Source organism: Protopterus annectens, chromosome 17.part0, assembly GCF_019279795.1.
Source record: "Protopterus annectens isolate FY-2018-M chromosome 17.part0, PAN1.0, whole genome shotgun sequence".
NCBI classification, from domain to species: Eukaryota; Metazoa; Chordata; order Ceratodontiformes; family Protopteridae; genus Protopterus; species Protopterus annectens.
Window position 1 is genome coordinate 762,036,096 of NC_056751.1, and position 22,678 is coordinate 762,058,773.

The window sequence follows — 22,678 nt, forward strand, 5'->3', positions numbered from 1 at the left end:
AAAAATACTCCTATCATCCCCTCTCACCCCAAAGGTCAGTCTCTTCTGTTTCTTAATTTAAATCTGAGGAGCATACTGAATAAAGTCCATGATCTACACACTATACTAGATTTATATTCCCATGACTTTACCATTCTGACTGAAACCTGGCTCAAACCACATATAAAAAAATGAAATCCTACCCCCTAGATGCAACATATATCATTTTGATCATCAAAATAAACATGAAGGTGATGTAGCTATAATGTTCAAACAAAATCTAGCACCAGAACTCATTAACGCTAATCTCCCTTCATTCAACAATACTGAAATAGTTCTCAGTAAACTAAACAATAAAAATAAATCATTGTAGCCATCTATATTCCCCCAGGTGAAAATTCAACAACGGTTTAATAAATTTTCCACTGGCTATCATTAACCTGTCACCAGGAAATTATCGTAATGGGAGACCTTAATATAGACTGGACCACCTATGACAACAATAATCCATCTAACTTTATAAACCTACATGGATTTTTTCAATTAATACAATATCCTACCAGAACAGATAAAGCATCTAACAGACACTCAATTCTGGATTGGATCCTCACTAACAAATCTCCTTCATTCTTCCAATCAGGCTGTCTCCCCTGCAGTATCTGTGATCATCTGCCCACTTTTTTGCTTAGGCACAATCTAAGTCCACCTAAACAATCAGTCTACCGACAAGTCCATCATAAAACAACATTTACTACTCAAGCATTTCACTCCCTACTCCACCAAGTTAATTGGCATCCCCTAAAATATTACCACTTGATGCTGGTGTACAACATTTTAATACCACTTAACAGAAACCAAGATAACTTAAAGGTCTATAAACAGCTTAGAAATAAAGCTAAATCCCAAACAAAAGTAGGTAAAAAATGTACTACATCACTCCACAACAAAAACATCAAAACAACCGCAAATAATTTTGGTTCACCATTAACAAACGTATTCAACCTGGCAACATTATCGCACCTATACCAACTACACCCTCTCAGTGGATAACATAGCTACACAGTTTAATTCCTTCTTCATAAACTCTGTACACTCTCTCATTAAATATAATAAGAATACATCACCCAAGGTCCCAGCCATTAATAATTCTCTCACAAGTAGTTTCTCCTTACAACCTGTTCCAACTACACCATATACAAACTTCTTAAAAAACTCAAACCTACTAGACTTGCAGCTGATAATCTACCATCTGAATTTCTCAAAATAGCTTCTGAAGTTATCACATACCCCATATCAATCCTTATCAATCGCGTTATCACTGAAAACTATGGCCCGCTTCTTTGGAAAATCTCCTACATTACTCCTCTGCATAAAGGTGGAAACTCCCCAGAACTCACAAACTACTGCTATCATTTCACCCCTCTCAAAAATACTTGAAAAATGCATTAATTCCCAACTTCTACATCACCTCCTCACAAACAACCTCCTATCCCATACTCAACATGGTTTTTGCCCCCACCATAACACTACAACTGCCCTCCTAAGTTTTACCAACACCATAAATCATTTCAAAAACCAAAACAAACTTGTTTATGCTATCTTTCTTAATCTACCTAAGGCCTCTGACACAGTCTCACACCAGAAATTATTGTCAGAGTTAGGCACTTTAAATATCAGCCACTCTACTCTAACTTTGTTCCATAGTTACCTAACTAAATGCCAACAAGCTGCTAGGTAGAAACAAGTGCTAACATCTCTACTCCCAGTTAATATTTGAGTCCCACAAGGTTCCGTATTAGGACCCTCTCTTTTTTAACATATTCACTCATCGCATGTATAAATCCAGTCCTCTAGCCTCAGTTATTCAATATGCAGATGATTCGACCCTTATATGTAATGCATCCTCCCTTACACAGCTACAGGAAATCACACAACTATCCTTTCTACAAGTAGAATCTTGACTAAATTAATCTAATCTTATTTTGAACCCAAGCAAAACCAAGATTATGCTTTTTCTCCCAACCAAATCATGCATACCTCCTATCTCTTTCCACATACATTCCTCTAATAACACACTCATAACTGCCACCTCACAAACTAAGCTACTAGTTGTTATCATTGATAACAAACTGAAATTTGACATTCATATATCTCAAGCCATTAAAACAACTCGCATCAAGCATGGCTCTGTCTACCGCATTAAGCCATTTTTTACTAACCAAGCCACATTAGATATCTCCAGAAGTCACCTCCTATCTACTCTACTCTGTTATATGCTTTTCCCATCTTTACCACATTTAGCAAAACTGAACTTTCTAAACTTGAATCCTGCTAAAACAAAATAGCCAAATGTGCCACTAACTCCCAACACAAGTCACACCATTGTTCATCCTTACGACAATTAAAGTGGTTAGAACTTCCCCAACATTTGATCTATACCCAACTCATTTTTACCCACAACTTAGTATACCATCCAGACAGAAGCCCTACCTTACAACAACTTTTACAACGATATGCAAATATCCTTCAACTCCGTTCTATACACAAAACCCTCCTGCAAGTCTCCAAAAGCAAAAACAAGGCTTCCCTCTATTCACACCATATTTCTAAAATCTGGAACAACATTCCCCAACACATTTTAAGCATCACAGACATAACTCAATTTAAGGAACATCTAAAAGACTATCTAAATAACAAATGGATCTGCTTCTGTAACAACTCTGGCTAATCTCCCCCCATATGTCTTCTTACCTAACCTGTGAATCTATATGTTCATCATTATCCATCCACTTCCTTGAACTGCTTTCACATATTTCTCTATTTATACTAATCCTGTTTAAAAACCTAATCCTTTCTCTTAAATACCTTCTATGTAAAAAAAAGTCAGCCTCCATAACAAAGTTTTATGATGTTTATTTATCAATGTGTAGTATTGGTAATGCTCATAATTGTTATTGCTCTAAGATGCCAATTGTACATTTGTATTTCTCTTTTCACATCAATGTAGTTGTTCATTTTATATTAATGCCCATGTAAATTGTATTTCTGGAGCTTTTTTCCCCAGGCCTCCGCTGAAAATGGGCTGACACCCAGACGGGCTATCCCAGTTAATAAATGTAAAATAAATAATAAATAAATAAATTCCACATCGAGTTAAGGAGTGTTTCAGATAAGTAATAGTTCCCAGCAAAAATCAGAGGAAAGTTGGAAAAAATTTCTTGCCCTAAATTTGGAAGAAGCTTGCCACCTATCTGAATCATGGATGTCCCGAAATAAAACAGTAGTGCATGTCTATTTTATTACACATTTTTAAACAAAGAATTTCACATTTGGGAAAATAAACGTTGTGAGCTATAGTAGTATATTGACTAACTTACATGGATCTCACGAAGCCTGTTTTTTTACCAGGTCTAAAAAAATATTTCTGTACTCCTTTCCGGTAAATGGGGGTCAGACAGAGTATGTAGTTGCATCCTGGAGTAGGGGATGCAGTAAAAATATATAATAATAATAATAATAATAATAATAATATCTTTGTATTAGAACATTACCCCACTGCGATTTTTGCACATGAATGGGCGTGGCCTACATGATTGACGAGAAGCAGTACGACTCTGAGCGGTGGATCATTCGGCTCGTGTGTCGATGAAGAACGCAGCTAGCTGCGAGAACTAATGTGAATTGCAGGACACATTGATCATCGACACTTCAAACGCACTTTGCTGCCCCGGGTTACTCCAAGCCATGCAGATTATACAGTGAGATGGTGAATGTCAATTATTTTCTACATTTGTAAGTCCACTGTCGAAAGCACCGCATGTCCTGGGTGCCTGACTTGCTTTATCACTTTGTACTTAACCACATACCTTGGTACAGGGTCAGAAGGGCAGTATCGACCGGTTCCCGTTTTGCAGTCCATTCCCATAACCCGTGCACTCCCACCTTTCTTTGGTATAATGTTGTGCAGTAATTGGTTTTGCAGGGGGGCAAGCCCTCCTGCACCCCCCCCACACCTTTCTCTAAACATTTGTTTTTCTGGATATAAAGCAACAAGCAATATTCTGAGGAAGTGGGACAATAAATGCATGCAATAAAAAAGACCTTGCAAAAAGGTCGCCACCCACACCACACACCTTTAAAGAATAGGAATTTTAAGTGCGAGTAAACAAATTTTATACATGCAGCATTTTATGTGTTTGCCCCGCTCCCCTTTAAAGAATTGTATTTCTCACTGTAATAGTGTAATACTTTTGTATAAATGCAGCATATTCTGTGTCTGTTTTAATAGCTGTTTGGATCGGTATACCATTTGTAAGTATACGTAATATAGCGAAGCGTTTGATTAACGGAAATTAGAAATCCTGTTACCAGTACTGTGGTAGTGGTGCCGCGGTAGCGTTGTCACCTCACAGTAAGACGTTGTCCTGTTGAATTCCCAGTTAGAGCATCTTCTGTGTGGAGACATGCGTGAATGGGCGTGCCTTCGTTGAAGGTTGTGCGTCAGGGCTGGCAACTCGACACGTAAAAATCCACTGCCGATCATTAGCGGACTGGAGTTCCGCTGTGGCGACCCCTAACCGGGAAAAGCTGAAAGACACAACAAGAAATCCTGATACCAGGAAATAAAGGAGAAAAGGTGGCGAAATTGAATTGTATTAACCCACCACAGAGTTCGCGCAGGTATGGGCGTGCCCGCCATGACTGACATGCGGGAGAGCAGGATTAACAATGGTAATGTGCAGTGATTGACACGCAATGCTAATGTAACAGTAAATCCATAGAATTAAAAACGGAGCATTTAATAAGCACAAACACATGCTGGTTAAAAAATTGAGAACTGTGTGTATTAGCTGTGCTGCACTTCAATCAGCTGAAGTAGCTTCCATGAGAATACTTTAGTTCAACCAGTATGTTTGCCTACCAACTCGCACGTCTGTCCATTTGAAACGTTTTTTGGCTTCCATTCTTTGTTAAGCCCTTTACAAAACCGAGATAACCATCTTATTCTCTTTCATATCTAAAGTATGAACTCAGCTGGATTACAATGGTTGAAACAAGGCTTTCTACAACAAAAGTCCCATTAAAAGTAGATGCGGATAGTTAGAATTAAAACAATGCAGCAACTGCTAAAAATGTTCCTGACTTTTTGGCAAACTGCTTAAGTAAATTGCATTTTGTAAGTGTACTGAAAACACCAGATGACTGATTAGAAATGTTCAGGGCCGACAGCGGTGTGATCACTGAGTGGTGCAGCTGTTGCCCGATAACGGGAACGTGTTTTCAGTGAACAGCCTTCACTGCTCCACTCGGCCCTTTGGAGACCTCGCCACCCTTTGCTATGTTACTTTAGCTTTGCGCCAGCGGCACTGCTCCCTGCAATGGACACAGGCAACCTGCAAGTGGTTCATCTCCCAGCCCGACACCGCACTAATCCAGGCTAACACAACTTGTCGTGTCACGTCACACAATGAACTTGTGTTTCACATATCGTTCCTTGTGTTATGCTGGCATCTTTCAATCAAATGAAGGTTAGCAGCTGTGCAACCGCTAACCCCACACACTAGCAGCCTGCAGTTCCGCCAAGCAAAGCACATAGTTCAGATGGGGACGGGGTGCTACTTGGCACATTGTGAAGTATGCAAATGGACATAACTTCCACCATTGTTATCAAGTTCTTTCAGAAGCACGTATACCGCCAAAGTGAAATGTTCATTATTTCCGAGGTTCTATTCGAGGTGCAGCTTTTTATACCATTCAAGCTCTCTCAGACGCCCAAAGTGGACGTTTCCTAATATATCCCAGGTTTTACAAGACAAGCTGTATCTTCATACATTGAAAACCCAGTATAATCCACTGTAATTCTATTGTTTTACACGGTTTCAGATATTTAACTATAATAACATATTTTCAGTATTTAGATAAAAACTTACATTTGCCATTTTTGTTTTAATTTGCAAGAAACAGTTGCCAAAATCAGTACTGTTTTGCGAAGGGACAAGTGGTGTCCTACCCCTACAGCTTTTAAAAAGGAAACAATACAACCCTCTAGGATTTATTATTATTATTACTGTTGGTCTGTAGATGTATATTTTAACAGATAAATGTAAAACACCACATTGGCAAACACAACCAGTTTCATCAAAGCAATATTTGAGAAGACGCTTTTCCTAGACACCATCAGCTGCTTTTAAATGCAGTCAAATGTAATCTGTAAAAACAGTTAATACTTCAAAATGTGCATTTCAAAGCAACGTTTTTCGCTGAATTTTGATCTCATTTTCTCCATGTCATATAAGACATCAACAACAAGTTCAAACAACGCGGCTAACTGTAATATAACTAACTGCATGTCTAGCCCTAATGGTAACAAAGATTGTAATAATAACAATATCGCTATTAATTTGTTACTCATTTAAATTCCGAAACATCCATTTATTTGAGTGAAGACGGATGCTTTTATTTGGATGCCACTTGTCCAGTATACTTTTTGTTATTATTTATTAGGTAAAATGCATAAACCGGAATAAGATAGTGATAACTGCAATTTCTTTGTCTTCTTTCGGTTTGTTTACTACAGTGTAATGCGTTGGACTGATGCTAACATGAACGTTGATTATTCCTAATAACTTGTTCTTAAATAAAGTGATATTTAAAATGATGGTACTTACGTATCAATGCAGCCCTATTTAGAAGCAGGCATTACTGGCATTGTTCTCCAACACGAATGTAAGTTATGGTGAACAGCAGAACAGGGGTGTGTAAACTCCTAACCACATACCGGTTTAGGCAGCAGGAACATGAATACCGGCGGAATTCCTATTGCTGTTTAGGGACAATCCCAGAGCTTAAAATGCGGGTTCACACTACAGCTGACCAAATCACTCACATCCCCACCCACCGTGTCCTTTTTCTTTTACATAGCTTGACAATATTCAGTTCCAATCCTGTTTTTGTTCTCAGTGTCAAACTACGCTTTGTGTTTACGGTCCTATCACAGAATGTCCAGATGTTTGCTTCATACTTTGGTCCGGTTTTCATAAAATTGAGTTCTTTTGTTTCTGGCTGTTCCAGTCTCGACACAAAAACAAACCTGTGTGTGTGTGTGTGTGTGTGTGTGTGTGTGTGTGTGTGTGTGTAGGTCCATTTTATGTTAGTGCTACTCCCCAGTTACTGCAGCATACCTCTGAACCCCCTAGATCAAGAAATCTGGACAAAGCCATACATAACAGTGGGACAAAAGCCCAAAAATAGGGACAATTTTTAAATATTGCCCTTACAAACTTAGAAAGTTGACAGAATAACAGGTTTTGCATTAGCATGTATTTTCTGAAGGGTATGATGTCTGAAACTCAAATGTCTGTCATTATTCCTAACTTCAGTCTTTAATGAGTTGCCACTAATTTGCCAGAAAACCACAATTTTATGAAAAGTGGACCAAAAATATGAGGCAAAATCTGGACATTTTGCGAAAATCTGTACAGTTGAAAGGTATGCCAGAGTGTTAGGGCTCCAAAGTTGTGATGAAGTGGTTCCTGTAATCAAAACGTAGATGGTTTCATTTCTTCCAACTCTGTTTGTCCAAAATGTCACTGAGCAACTGACTTCATCAGAAGATGCACCCTGGATGAGCCTGCAGTCCATGACAACCAATCATTTTGTAAGTGGGCATTCAAAAAAAACTATTAAGCAGAAAACAATGCACATACTTATATTTGGTGGCATATGTGTAAATGGCTCGGAAAACAGCTGCTCTTTATAAATGACAAAAACAAGCCCCCCTCCCCTATACAATAACTCTACATAAATTTAAACACAATATGCTTGTGGTAACTTGGAAAATAAACACTTCCTACATTGCATACATAACCTAATCCACTTGCAGAAACCATATATTTTTTGAGTACAAACTTTGAGGGCTGCACTACTTTTAATTAGCTGTTCTTCATGAAGACAAACATAGCTCAACAATTCAATTTCCAGCAGACAAGTATCTTTTTTACAACAGCCATCACACTCTGTCTAAAAGTCTTTCTAAACTACTGTTCATAATTCAATTTTAGTAATAATTCACGCTGGTGTATGTTATCCTTAAGCAGTAACCGACTCCATGGTTGTGGTATATTGAAGATTTACCCACGGTTGGTGTGGTTTAATCACGAGGGCGAAGCCAACCATGGGAAAATCTTCAATATACCACAACCACAGAGTCGGTTATAGCTATTATACAATGACATTATTTAAGAAAAAAAAATACTTACTTTTCTTAAATAATGTCTTTGTATAACGTTGGAGTGCTGTTCTTCGGCTGGTTGTGGTATATGGATTCTGCTTTTTGATGTACTGTGCATGCATATGGAACTTGCATTCCCATGCATACCCAGTACATCAAGGGTTTAAAAAGAAAGTCTCTGTTGCTCCGTTTTCTCTTTTTTTTTTTGATTGTACAAAAAAAAAAAAAGATTTGGGGGCAGTTTATACCAATGGAAAAAAGTCCGGGCGATTGGACCTTTTTCCGTTGGTATATTGTGGGATTTACAATGGGTACGCTGGTTGGGCTGGCCAATCAGCATGCACGTTTTAGAATATTAATAGGGAGGAATTGTTCTTCATCAGACCTCTGGATTTTAATTACAGCTTTAAGAATTTTTGATAATTAACTAACCTGTTTGTTTAATCCAGAAACAGTTCCATAAATTAATTCATCTCTCATAAGAAGACTGTTACATTCGCTTAATGTAAACCAGATGAATAAAGTTCGTTGTCTTTTCTGGCAAACTAATGGCAACTAACGGTATTCTGAAAGGGCGTTACTAAGGGCAGAGGAAGGTTACACCCAGGTGGGTTGCTAAGGTATTTTGATTGCAGGTATTAGCTGACCTTTAACAAGTTGGACAGATCACAGTTTAAAGAAGTCACAATGTGACAGGTTAGCCAAAATTAGCCAGTCCATTATAGGTTAAGAACAAACTCAACAACAATTAAAGAAGGAGAAAAAGACGTTGAGAAAAAAGGACAACAAATAAAAGATGGTGCAAAGCAATCAGGCTTACACAGATAGTTAAGACAGACTGGCGAGTTATAAACACTAAAAATGTTATAATATTTACGAAAAATGGCTAGAAGGCATGGAACTCAGATATCAGAAGACAATTCAAATTACTACACGTGCACTTGCGCGTGCACACACACACACACACACACACACACACACACACACACACACACACACACACACAAACACTCACACATTTCACTTCCAAATGGAAGATGGCTAAGACTTCTCAGGCTCAATGTGTTTGCTATGGAAATAATGCATCAGAGGGGGTGGGAGATGGGATCAGCATGAAGTGAGAAAGGCACGGGGCAGCTCAGATAGAGGGAAGGATGGCCGATGCTGGTCCAGGGTCATTGTAGCATATGCAGTAAGAGCAAAAGGAGGAAAGCACAGAAGAATGTATAGCCTCAGCAACAAATAACTTGTGTCCCTGCAGTCACAGATAGTCAGAACTAGCCAAAAGCATTGGAACTTACTAGAAAAATGCAATGGGACAGCAACACAGAAACTGATGGCAAAATATTTTAGTACAAGGTAAATCATGCCTGCTTATACAAAAGAAAGTCTTCACTAGCATTGCTGGTGTTTTTAAGTAAACGAGACTTGTTTGTTAACAAGTGAAGCTGGGTCTGACATACACACACTGGGAGTTTCAGGTGTTGGATGCAATACATGAATTTATTAGCATTGATTGTAGAGAAAAGTTTGACTAAATTATTTGGGGATAACTGAAACTGTTTCAGGAAGTTTTTTGGGTACTGTCAGCACCTTATAGCGGGTATATCTAAATTGATGCTGTGGAAGAACCCCTCCCAGTCTCTTACAATCAAAGGGGCATGTTTTTCAGTTATTAATGACAGTTTAAAGATGGCTCTGTTTTTACAGATTTTAATTTTTTATAGATTTTAATTTCCCCATTTCATATTTTATATAATTCTTTGCAGGAAAAGATAAGCTGCATTGGTATGGAGTGGCTCATGTAATGTTTATTACAGACAAAAGATTAAATTGAAAATGTGTGCGCACCTTTATCTGCCAGAGATTCAGTGCCTCTTGGTATCCTCATGCATTCTGGTATCTGTAAACGTTGTTTTAACATACTTTAATTTTTTTTATGTTTAAAACATATGCATGAGTATTTACTGTTATTTCTATGCTGTATTTTTCTTTCTGAAGGTAACGGCAAAATGTGACATGCTGTTTTTGGTATTATTTATTTATTTTATTTATTTAAGTTTGATGACCGGGGAAGTCCACTGGGCCAAAAAGAGCCTGTTTTCAGTGGAGGCCCAGGGAGAAAAGCTCCACAATAATTGCAAGTTACATTTCACATGTTACAAAAGGACATAGTTAATACAGCTAATTAAAGATTTACAGATAAGCTCCATGATATTTGTAATTGGTTTGTCACAATGTGACAAAAATAAAAATACATAATTCAATACAGAAATTTCAAAATTTATATAAAGTGAATATTTTTGTTATAAACTCAGTTGTAGGTTTAACATTTCAAAATATATAGCTACTAGCCATTAGTAGGTTAAGAAAATATTATGCATGGGGAGGGTAATAGTATATTTGAGATTGGAAAGTATAGTACAATAGATATTAGAGAGAAAATTAGTTTTTGATAGGGGAGGGATTGTTTTGGGTGGGGTGAAGTAATAGTAGAGGTAGTTGGATGAGTCAGTATAAGGTGGAATGAGAGGGGGAGGGGTTTAAGTTGGAGCGTGGCAAGGGCATTCCCATTTGGAAGAAAGATGAGAAAGTAGTTGAGATTTGAAATTTGTATGGTTAGGTAGATTGCATAGGTGTGTGGGGAGAGAGTTCCACTATTTAGCTAAGGAGAAGGACAGCAGTAGATGGCCAGGAGGTCATGCGGGTTTGTGGACCTGAGCAAGATTTTGTTTTTTGGATCTGAGGGAGTGGTTGGGAATGTAAGGTTTTAAGGAAGTAGCAAGAGCTGGGCAGTTGGCAGGTTTAAAGATGAGCTTGTGGGCAATGGTGAGTTGTAGGTAACTGAGGTAGTTGGGTAGTTCAAGCCAGTTGAGGGTGAGGAGGGAGTGGCATTGGTGGGATGAGTTTTTTGAATTGGTTGCGAATTTGGAGATCTTGTGGTAGCAGTATTCAAGTTTGGACCGAAGGCCAAGATGGAGATTGCTGAAAAGAGGGGCACCATACATAAGGAAAGGAGGTGGAAAGGCAGATGCAAGAGTTCTGATGGGTAGAGGGGCTTAGGAAGTGGTTGTGCCTGCAGAGGAGACCTAACTTTTGGTGGATTTTCTTGATTGTGGAGTGGATGTGGATGTCAAATTTTACTTCTTCATCAACAATGATGCCAAGAAACTTGGTGATGGGAACAATTTCAAGGAGGGTGTTGTTTTGGCTCTGTATGGTGAATGTGGATTTGTTGATGGAGTTTTTGGTATGGGAAAGAAACATTAGTTTGGTTTTATTTGCATTTAGTGCCAGATGGTTAGACTGCCTCCAGGTTTCTGTTTTGGAGAAGGCTAGTTGGGTTTTTGCTAGGAACTCGGAGGGGGAGAAGGGTGAGCAGATGATTGTTGAGTCATCTGCATATTGGATGATAGATGAGTCTGGGATGGATTGGTGAAAGTTGTTAATGAATAGGTTGAAGAGAAGAGGGTCAAGAACAGAACCTTGTGGGATACCTGTTGGTGTGGGAAGGAAGGAGGAGGTTGAGGTTTTCCTTTGGACAGCTTGTTGGTGGTTGGACAAGTAGCTGGAAAACCAGCTGATGGTGGTGAGAGAGAGGTGTAGGGTGGAGAGTTGGGATATAAGTAGGGTGTGTGAGATGGTGTCAAAAGCCATTGACAGATCTAAGAATAATGTGGATACGAACTTGCCTGAGTCGTGTTCAAGGTTTATGGTTTCAAGAAAGGAAAGAAGGGCAGTCATGGTGCTGTGGCCTGGGCAGATGCCGTGTTGGGTAGGGGAGAGGAGATTTAGTGTTAGGTGTGCCATGAGTTGTGCTTGTATCATTTTCTCTATTATTTTAGAAAGAGGGGAAATGATGGCAATAGGCCTGAAGTTGATGGTATCAGTATTTTTGCCACCTTTGTGGAGGGGGATGATGTAAGCATGGTGCCAGATAGAAGGGACATATGATTCTTGTATGGATCTACTTATAACAATAGTGATGGGATAGGCAATGCTGTCTGCAGATTGTTTGAGGAAGGTGGGTGGAAGGTTGTCGGGTGCATTGCGACAGGGTTTGAGTTTGAGGAGAAGTTTTTTTTATAGTGCTTGTGGGGGATGGGCTTGAGGAAAAAGGATGTGGATGAAGGTTGATGACTGGGGTGGTGGTTGGGGCCAGGAGCCAGTTATTTTCTTTGTTTCTGCCCACCTGGCTTCAGTCGTGAACCTGCTGTGTTCAGAGTAAGAGATATGAATTTGTGCAGGACAAACGTTTAATTGATTGTAAAGAATAAGGTTTTATATTACACAGTGAAGTATTCAGAAAAACGTCAGGTAACAATCCACAACAAGTCCACATCTCTTAGTGCTGTAATGACATCACAACAAAGAAATACACCAAGACGGTGTGGTTTGTTTTCATTTATATAAATGTATGATTGCTTATGTCATAAGTTATGGTTTAATAAAGATGTTTCTTATTTAAAAAGGGGGCAGGAATTGAATAAAATACTTGAATAAAATAAAATATATAAAATAAAATTCTAAAGACGTGCATCTGGAGCATTTCTCCCAGGGCCTCCGCTGAAAATAGGGGCTGTCCTAGTCGGACTATCCTGGTCAACAAATGTTAAAATAAAAAAATATGTAATGTTGCTTAGGTTTTATGATATATAGCAATATATGTGAAGTATAATGTTTGTTAATTTTAACTTGTCAACACAGTTTGATTATTTTTATATCAATGTAAATGTGCCTGTGTCACAAGTGATAATTCAATAAAGGTGTTAAAAAACATTTGCGTAATAACTAGGGAAGGGGAAGGAACTTTCCTCGGGATTCATGAAGCTCGGCCCAAGGACGGCGTTAGCCTTGCGCCGAGCATGCAGCGTAGAGACGGTACAGCAGCACCACATGAATATTAATGAAGACATGCTGCTGCAGCGTCCATGTGCATAGGAAACGTGCGTGAGTGCAGGGGGCGTGTCTAAGCACTGCACGGAGGCGTGAACATGTCGGCTGCATACACGCAACCTAAAATGCTGACTAGTACAGCCTGCCTCTAATAATAATCACTCCTGTCAGTGTCCATGGATACTGAAATGTATGCAAAGCATACAAGACAGTTTTGCAAACACTAAAATAAAAAGTAAACACAAAGGCACGTAGCTGAATATTGAGTCCCCGTCCCTCGAACAAATGACATTTAAAACCCCGTGCCTGTATTCCATTGTAGTCTTGATTGTTATACCAAGTGGAAGTGAAACACAGCATGTTAGCACGCCGCTGCCATTTGCTAAGCCTAGCCCAATGGTTAGGGTCACCACCTGTCCCACATTGTGAGGGACAGTCCGCCTCTGGGCAGTTGTGTCCATACCAAAACCATTATAAATGTCAAATGTCCTGCAACTGCAGGACATAATTATGTCCCATATTTTATTTATTATTTATTTTTTATTTAACATTTGTTGACCGGGAATGTCCGACTAGGTTCCACAGAGCCTGTTTTCAGCGGAGGCCCGGGGAGAAATGCTCCAGATGCATGTCTTTGGAATGTGGGAGGAAACCGGAGTACCCGGAGGAAACCCACGCGAACACAGGGAGAACATGCAAACTCCACACAGAAGGCACCCCAGCCGAGAATTGAACCGGAGAACCTCTTGCTGTGAGGTGACAATGTTAACCACTGCACAACTGTGCCGCCCATAATATTTTATGTAATAGTCCCATACAATACTTATGTCCATATGTAAAATACCTAAATGTTACAAGAAACAGAATAAGCAACTAAATGAAACAGAATAAGCAACTAAATTGCTACAACAATAAGCTTTCATTTAGGTATAAAACTAAAGTACTATCCTTTGTACTGCCCGTGGGTATGTGTTGGCCTGTAAAATCTGATGTTTGTCCCGAAAATGTCCTATTTTGGTCATATGAAAAGGTGGCAACCCTACCAATGGTCAGAGTATTCACTCAAAATCTGCCCATTTGTGGTCCAAGTCGTTCTTGTCTGGATGGGCCAAAGATGAATGGGTATTACCCGGGTCTACCTACCATGTCATGAAAGATGAGTATTTGCGTGTACTTATGTGCGTGAAGTACAGCATGTGGAAGATCAAAACTGCTAGGGTAATCCTCACAACCATATTGGTACCAGAGATATGTAGTGTATGATATGTGTTCTGTTGACTGTGCCATGGGCCATCAACCAGAAAAGGGATGGATGGTGTGTGTGTAATATGGGTGTGGAGGGTGACGGGTAATGTAATAATTCAGCAAGGGAAGACTGGGTCGGATGCACAATAGGTGAACTGGAGTTGTATGAGGAAGCAGTGGGTGAATCAGAAAGAAAACCAAAGAACAAACATTCACATCTGCAATACAACTTGACAGGCCATACTGTAGAACACAATCCCACAAACATATGAACATTAAAATGTGCGATACACATGTACAGAAACATTACCGGCACATACCCACATAATGGTCTCTCCTGAACTGAGCCATCCAACCCAAACACACCTGGATACATAATTGAATACCCATCATCCCATCCACAGCACACCACCGCCCCCTTTCTGAACATCGACCAAAACCACCCATACTCGGGCTGCTAGCTTGGCGCAGCCATATCTGCACATAGTGACCCCTACTCATATCTAGTAGGCAGTCTCACCCTAGGCATTCTCAGGATTACGAACTACTTATCCCTTGCATGTATAACCCTACCTCATTTTTGTAAAGCCAAAAGAATCGAGGTCATTGGTCCCCACAAATTTTGGCTATCCCTCATGGGATAAGTAGCTGTCCTAAACATTAGACTTGGTGTCACGACACGATGTCCAGTCCTGTATACATCTGGACACAAGTTGTATGAGCAGTAGTTGTCCACAACCCTGCTCAGCCTCCAGCCGGTCCTGCAGAACCTACGACCCAGGATTAAACACCTGACCGTGATGCACGTCTCCCCACGTGCATTATTGGGAATATATACCTTTCACGTTCGCATAGTGGCAGTTGGATATAGGGTGATTAAGGCACTTTAAAGCAGACGTAAGTAGGGTTATCACCTGTCCCACTTTGCGAGGGATAGTCCCTTTTTGGGCAGTTGTGTCCTGACCAAAAATAATAAAATGACAAATGTCCTGAGATTGTAGGAAATCATTTTGTCACATATTTAATGTAACAGTTGCATAAAATAGTTGTTTCTGTATGTAAAATACTTAAATGTTACAAGAAACAGAATAAGCAACTAAACTGTTACAAGAATAAGCTTTCATTTAGGCAAAAAAGTAAAGTTCTAACCTTTGTACTGACCGTGGGTATGTGTTGGCCTGTAAAATCTGATGTGTGCCCTGAAAATGCCCCACTTTGGCCATTTGAAAAGGTGGCAACCCTAGACGTAAGCAGCTATCCAAGCGTGTATGCGTGACAGTAACTGGCGGTGATTCAATGGTATGGGGAATGTAAATAAGCATGTAGGTGTATATGCATGTGTATGTACAGACCGATATATATATTAAATATATATATATATATATATATATATATATATATATATATATATATATATATATATATACACATATATCTATATATAGATATGAAGAATGAACATGGTCACAATATAGCAGTCATAATGAATGTGAAGGGAAATAGCAGCGGAACCCCCCATAATATTTAGTGCTGTCATATCAGATTGGTCAGAGGTGAGCACAACTCTGCATACCCAACCACATGTAGGATGCTAAAAGTGGAACTAACAATGTCCCGTGCTAAGTCTGACTTTCAGCTAGGTACAGGGCAGTCCCGGTCCCTAGTCAGACAAGCCTAAACCCAGATGACCACACGAACACCCTGACAATCAAATACACGTATGTGCCAGGACTAAAGGCTTTGGAGGTCTGAATATACTTTGAGTGAGTCAACATGCGGCAAGGGTCTAGAGCAGTAGGGAATGGCGCATGTGTAGTAGTGCAGTTTCCCAACAGGAAAATGGATGCCTGCTGTGTTAGTGAAGTGTTGAGGCGTGTGTTCGGATAACTATGAACCATGGGTATACATATAAATGAAGCATAACACCAATAGTGTAGTGGTTAGAGCATCCAACTATCGCACAGACGTTGCCAGTTCAACTGCAGCACACACAATTTATGACGCGTAATCCGTATACGAGCATATCTTGCTAATTTTATGCTGTATAATGATATAATACCAATGAAATGTGAACTAGGGTGATGTATCATAATAAGAATGTAGAGGGATTTTGCGTGACGTAAATCGGCGGTTAAATGGAAAACCGCAGCTGAAAAGTGTTGTACTCACCCTTTGTCCAACGGCCCTTATTCTGCCCAGCAACACAACATACCGCTTTGGCTAGGCTGTGATTTACCACTAAGCCATGGCAGTTATACCTAACATCGATGTTATCACAAACATAGCAGACAGCACAGTCATTCAACAGTATGATCAAAGTAATTAAATCATATAGATGTGTATGCATGCGTGCGTACACATCTATATATATATATATATATATATATATATATATATATATATATATATATATATATATACATATAGGGTAACCACCTGTCCCACTTTGTGAGGGACAGTCCCTCTTTGGGCAGTTGTGTCCTGTACACTTAGTTTCAAATGGCAGATGTCCTTTGATTTAATGACAAAAATATGTCCTATATTTATGTGATAGTTGCATAAAACAGTTATTCTGTATCTGAAACACCTAAATTTCATAAGAAACTGAATAAGCAACTGAAATGCTACAAGAATAAACTGTCAATTGGGCATAAAAGTGATGTTCTGTCATTTGTACTGGCTGTGGGTATGTGTCGGCCTGCAAAATCATGACGTTTGTACCAAATATGTACCGCTTTGGCCATTTGAAAGGGTGGCAACTATATATATATATATATATATATATATATATATATATATATATATATATATATATATATATATATATATAAAACGAACATGGGAACAAGAAAGCTGAAGGAATGTAGTAGCGGAACACCTGTATTATCTAGTGCTGACATATGAAGCTGGCTAGAGGTGGCCAAAACCCCTGCATCTCTAACCACAGGTAGTATGCTGACAGTGGGAGTAACCTTGTCCACGTGCTAAATCTGACTTTCAAACGGGTACAGGGCTGTCCCGGTTCCCAGTCGGACAAACCTAAACCTGGATGACCACATGAACACCCTGACAAACACACGTATGTGCCAGGACTATAGGCTTTGGAGGTTTGAATATACTCGGAGTGAGTCAACATGCGGTACGGGTCCAGAGCAGTAGGGAATGGTGCATGTGTAGTAGTGCGATTTTCCCAACAGTAAAATGGACCCCTGCTGTGTAAGTGAAGTGTGGAGGCATGTGTTCAGGTAACTATGAACCATGAGTATACATATAAATGAAGCAGAACACCAATAGTGTAGTGGTTAGAGTGTCCGCCTAACGAAAAGGCATTCACGGTTCAAGGTCGACAATAGCACATATCATTTTCCTTGTGGAATGAATGTTGCTCTGCTGTAAAGCTGACATTTAAACATGTAAAGGTGAATGTGTGTATCGCATGGAACTATTAACCAGATCCTTTCAATCAAAGTGGTATTATCATAATGAATAAGGCAAAAGTAAGCACAAATAAGTGGCAGTAAACATATGTAGCGCACAGTAAGCATAGGCGAGTGCGCATGCATGGGTGTAAGCAGCTCCCAGCATAGGAAATGTATGTTTGTATGTACAGATGTAATATATATGCATATATATGTATACATATATATATATATATATATATACATATGAAGAATGAATGTTGTAACAATGAAGCATACACAAGGGATGTGAAGGGAATCAAGAGCAATGTTGGTATTATATAGTGCTGTCAGCGTATGTCATGAAAAGCTTCCCAGGAGTAAGCAGAGCACCACTACTCACACCACAGGCAGGGTTTTACCAGTGGGAGTAACATAGTTGACTTTTTAAATTTTTTTTTTAATGTTCTTTATATTTTATTTTAATATGGATGATTTAAGTAATATGTATATATTTTTTATATATGTATTTTATAAGTATAATAGAGTATTTAAGAAATTTAGGTATGATGTGCTTTTAAATAATTTGAATAATTAATTTGGGTCTTTATCTGAATGGCTGGCTTGTTCATGTGATTTTCAAATGTTCCTCTATTTAAATGTGGTTTGTATAAGTTGATTTTATGTGCTGATGAAGGGTGTAGACCCGAAAGCTTCATTAAAGCTGTTTGTTCGTGACTACTGTGTTTTTGGATACTACTTGACATTTTCTGATCTAGTGTATTTTCGTTATGCAATTATGGATCCAGGCGTGCCAGGGTTGGATGGCCCGATTCTAATGGACCACCCCATGGAGGTCAGCTAGTTCGTAATAGGTATATATGCATAGACACATGCAGACAACAATATGGTTAAGCACATTCTCTGTAACACATGCATTTGTTTACATAAATAACAGGAATGTGCACATACAAACATCGACAGTAGATGGAATAATAGGCTGTGCAGAAGAGGGATGGGACGAATCACACTGTATCACATTCCAATTACCATCGGTAATCCGTACATGAACATATTGCGACATCTGTCCGCTGTATAACGTGCTAAATACCAATTACAAGATAACTGGAGTGAAGTGTCTGTGTCATAATGAATAAGGCACTAGTATGCTGGTGAAGCATTTATGAACACCATTACGCATGTGTAAGTGCATATGAGTGGGGAATGTATTGGTTTACAGACACCCAGATGTATATATATTCATATATATATATATAATATATTGAACACGAACCCAGTAGCACAATAACAAGTGCCGGACTTATTGTGCTACTGGGTTCGTGTTCAATAGTTTGTCGTTTTGGAGTTTTTAGTAATATATATAATATATATGTATAGACATATATATATATATATATATATATATATATATATATATATATATATATATATATATATATATATATATATATATATATAGTTGCAGACATAAACGTAAATATATATATATATATATATATATATATATATATATATATATATATATATATATATATATATATATATATATATATATATTATTATATATATAATATATATATATATATATATATATATACATACATACACACACCCACATATATGTAAATACATATATGTGTGTGTGCATAGATATACAGAGATATACAGCTATGATAGGAAAAAGCAAACAGGAATGACATTTGTTCACAGGCAATGGCAATGGAAGTGAGAAGCTCAGGCAAGACCCATGACACACACAGCATGCCCTTCCACCCCCCCTACAGCTGGACATGGGAACTATATACGCAAGCAATGTAAAGTGTCCACTGCTCTCCAGACCACAGGCAGGATACACCCGGGGGGGGACACAGTAAACCCATGGATTCTAATCATGGAACACATACTGGAGCGCCCCTTGCGGGACACCCCAAAAATAGGCAAAACCATGGAATACGATAGATCATCCATTTTGTCCGCGGTGTATACAGACTCAGAATACAAGGGTGGGTAACCCAGATTACCCATGGGCCGAGACAAGTGTATGAAATGGGTCCCGTGAAGTAGAGAGTGGGCAACGTGTAGTGCTGTGTCCAGAACCCACCAGGTCCCAGAGTAAGGATGGGTGCTGTCGAGAAGGCGAGGGTTGGGGAATTAGCTACTTATGGGTCTAGGTGTGCAGGTGCTGGCTGATGTTGGGCAATATGGACAGCCCTAGGGATGCAAGTGAATGTGTTTATTGGGCAGAGGCATCACCCAAAGAGCAGCCACACCCACTGCGAGACCCACTAGAGCAAAGTGTAATCTATATGGCATGGAATGGAATAACCAGATGTAGATGTATGTAAGTAGAGGTATGTGTGTGTATATGTACCCATAGCGAGATAGAGATATGCTTCTCCCTCGCCGTAGTACGAATGTATACATACAGAGAAAGAATACAGATACATACCCACATATGACTCTATACATATGTAGACGACCATATATATATATATATATATATATATATATATATATATATATGTAGAAAAAGCAATATATGAATATACGTGTATGCCTACAGATGCAGATATATCTGTATATATTAATGCAAATAGATATATATATATGTTACAGTAAATATACACATGTATATACCTAGGATATGATATAGCAGTTACAGGTAACATATGTTCAGTCTGGGCATATGTTGGTGGGAGGTCCAATAAACAAACGTCTACCTCCCACCCCCCCCCACCCCCCAGCTAGGCCGGTGAGACATACAGACACGCAATAAAGGTAAATACACCACTGCTTCAAAGACCACCGGCAGGAAACTACCACTGGGAGAGATCTACAAGGTCTACACTTTAAACATGGACAGCAATGTCCCTTGTGGGACACCAAAAATTTTGTTCTTGTAGCCAAGCCCTGTAAAAATTGCTGCAACCAGGATGTAGCTGTACACAGACAAGTAGGTTGTGCAAGCCTGATAACACATGGGTTGACACAACGTACGACATGTGTCCCAACACGGGGAGAGTGGGCAGTGTGTAGGGGTGTATTTATACCCCACCTGCACCCACAGTAAGGATGAGTGCTGTAGAGGAGTGGCAGATAGGGGAACTATGGGTATGCGATTATGGGCCTAGGCGTGCAGGTGTTGGCTGGCAGAGTCATATTAGGACCGCCCTGTGGATGTAAGTAATATTTTGATGCCGGTATAGCAGGCGCCCATACCTCCCAAACCTTAAGAACACATCTACTGGATAGTCCATAAACCATTGGGGGAACACATAGGGACCATATCACTGAACTGTCCCCGATTACCAGGGACATCTGTGATTACGAATCAGAATCTAACTCAGTCCCAACTAAACCCTCCTAGAACTAGCGATATTAGGAGGAAAGGTGGCGGAATACACATAATGAATAATGACAACATGTAAGAGTCATAAACAGCATGTACCTCAGACAATGTGTATGAATACATATGTGCTCTAGGTCCGTCAATGTGTCAGGTTAATAGCACCAAACTTTTAAATGTGTCCCTGAGGTTATGTAGTGTCACTGATTCAATGTTCATTCTTCCCCATTCGTATGAGAGGTCTGCTAGTGAGAGAAAGCACATGTTCCGCTGACTACCTTAGAAAGATGATAGAATAATAGGGTTGGGGTTACCACCTTTCCACCTTTGCGAGGGACACTCCCCTTTGAGCAGTTGTGTCCTGCAAAATAAGTGTAATTATGGCAAATGTCCTGTGATTTAGGACAAATATTTCCTACATTGTCTGTAGTAGTTGCATAAAACAATTATTTTGTATCTGAAACACCTAAATGTTATAAGAAACAGTATAATCAACTATAATGCTACAAAATAACCTTTTATTTAGGTAAAACAGTGAAGTACTTTCCTTTCTACTGGCTGTGGGTATGTTTTGCCCTGCAAAATCTGACGTTTCTACATAAAGGTCCTATAGGGTTGTCAACTTTTCAAATGCCCAAAGTGGGACATGTGTAGAAATGTCAGACTTTCCAGGACAAAACATATCTACAGCCGTGTATAGTTCAGAATTTTACTTATTTGCACAAATAAAAGCTTATTCTAGTAACATTTGAATTGATTATGCTACTTCACATAACATATAGAAGTTTCATATATAAAATAACTGTTTTATGCAACTATTAAAGAAACCTAGAATATTATATTGTCCTGTAAACAGGACATTTGCTATGTCTTGATTATTTTCGCAGGATACAACTGCCTAAAGAGGGACTGTCCCTCGCAAAGTGGGACAGGTGTTAACCCTAAAGTCCCACCTTGGCCAATTGAAAAGGTGGCAAACCTATAATAGGTATGCGGTAGCATGACTCTGCCGACGGATGTGGCTCCCAAAACCCAACTACTTGTCTGTATTGAAGAGTCTCGGTTCCCATGTATCAGCCAGACAGGAGCAGATTGTATGAGGAACACACAAATAATATGATTAATTCACTGGACAGGCTTCTGATTCTGTACAGTCGAACGCCATGCTGTCGCCTAATGGGCAGCCATTCCCGATACTGTAGTCATGTAGTCCGATGTAATAGGCATCACAAGGTAATATTGTGGTCCTCGCTCCCACCCAGGGGTGTGAGTGACAGATGCAACCACCAATGTTGATGCATTTGCAAGTGTGGGAGCGAGCGGGTGTAAGCATGTTTGGCTACCAGTATGCGAGTATTGCACTGGTAAAGCAATGTAGAGGCTAAACGAGTATAAGAAGCTGTAACCAGAGGTCAACAGTGCTTAACATCGCGCAAACCCATGCACACCTGCTCCCAACTGATTTAATGTGCCTTACTCCCTCCTTATCCAATGGCCTTGTTCTGCCCTGCAACCAAATAAACGTCCTCTGCAAGGGTCGGAACCTTACCCTGCACATACAAC

At 39.3% G+C, this 22,678-nt stretch overlaps 1 pseudogene; it reads left to right on the forward strand.

The window, feature by feature from the left end:
* Positions 1-3,589: 3,589 nt before the first annotated feature.
* Positions 3,590-3,743, forward strand: LOC122791889 (annotated as a pseudogene).
* Positions 3,744-22,678: the final 18,935 nt, after the last annotated feature.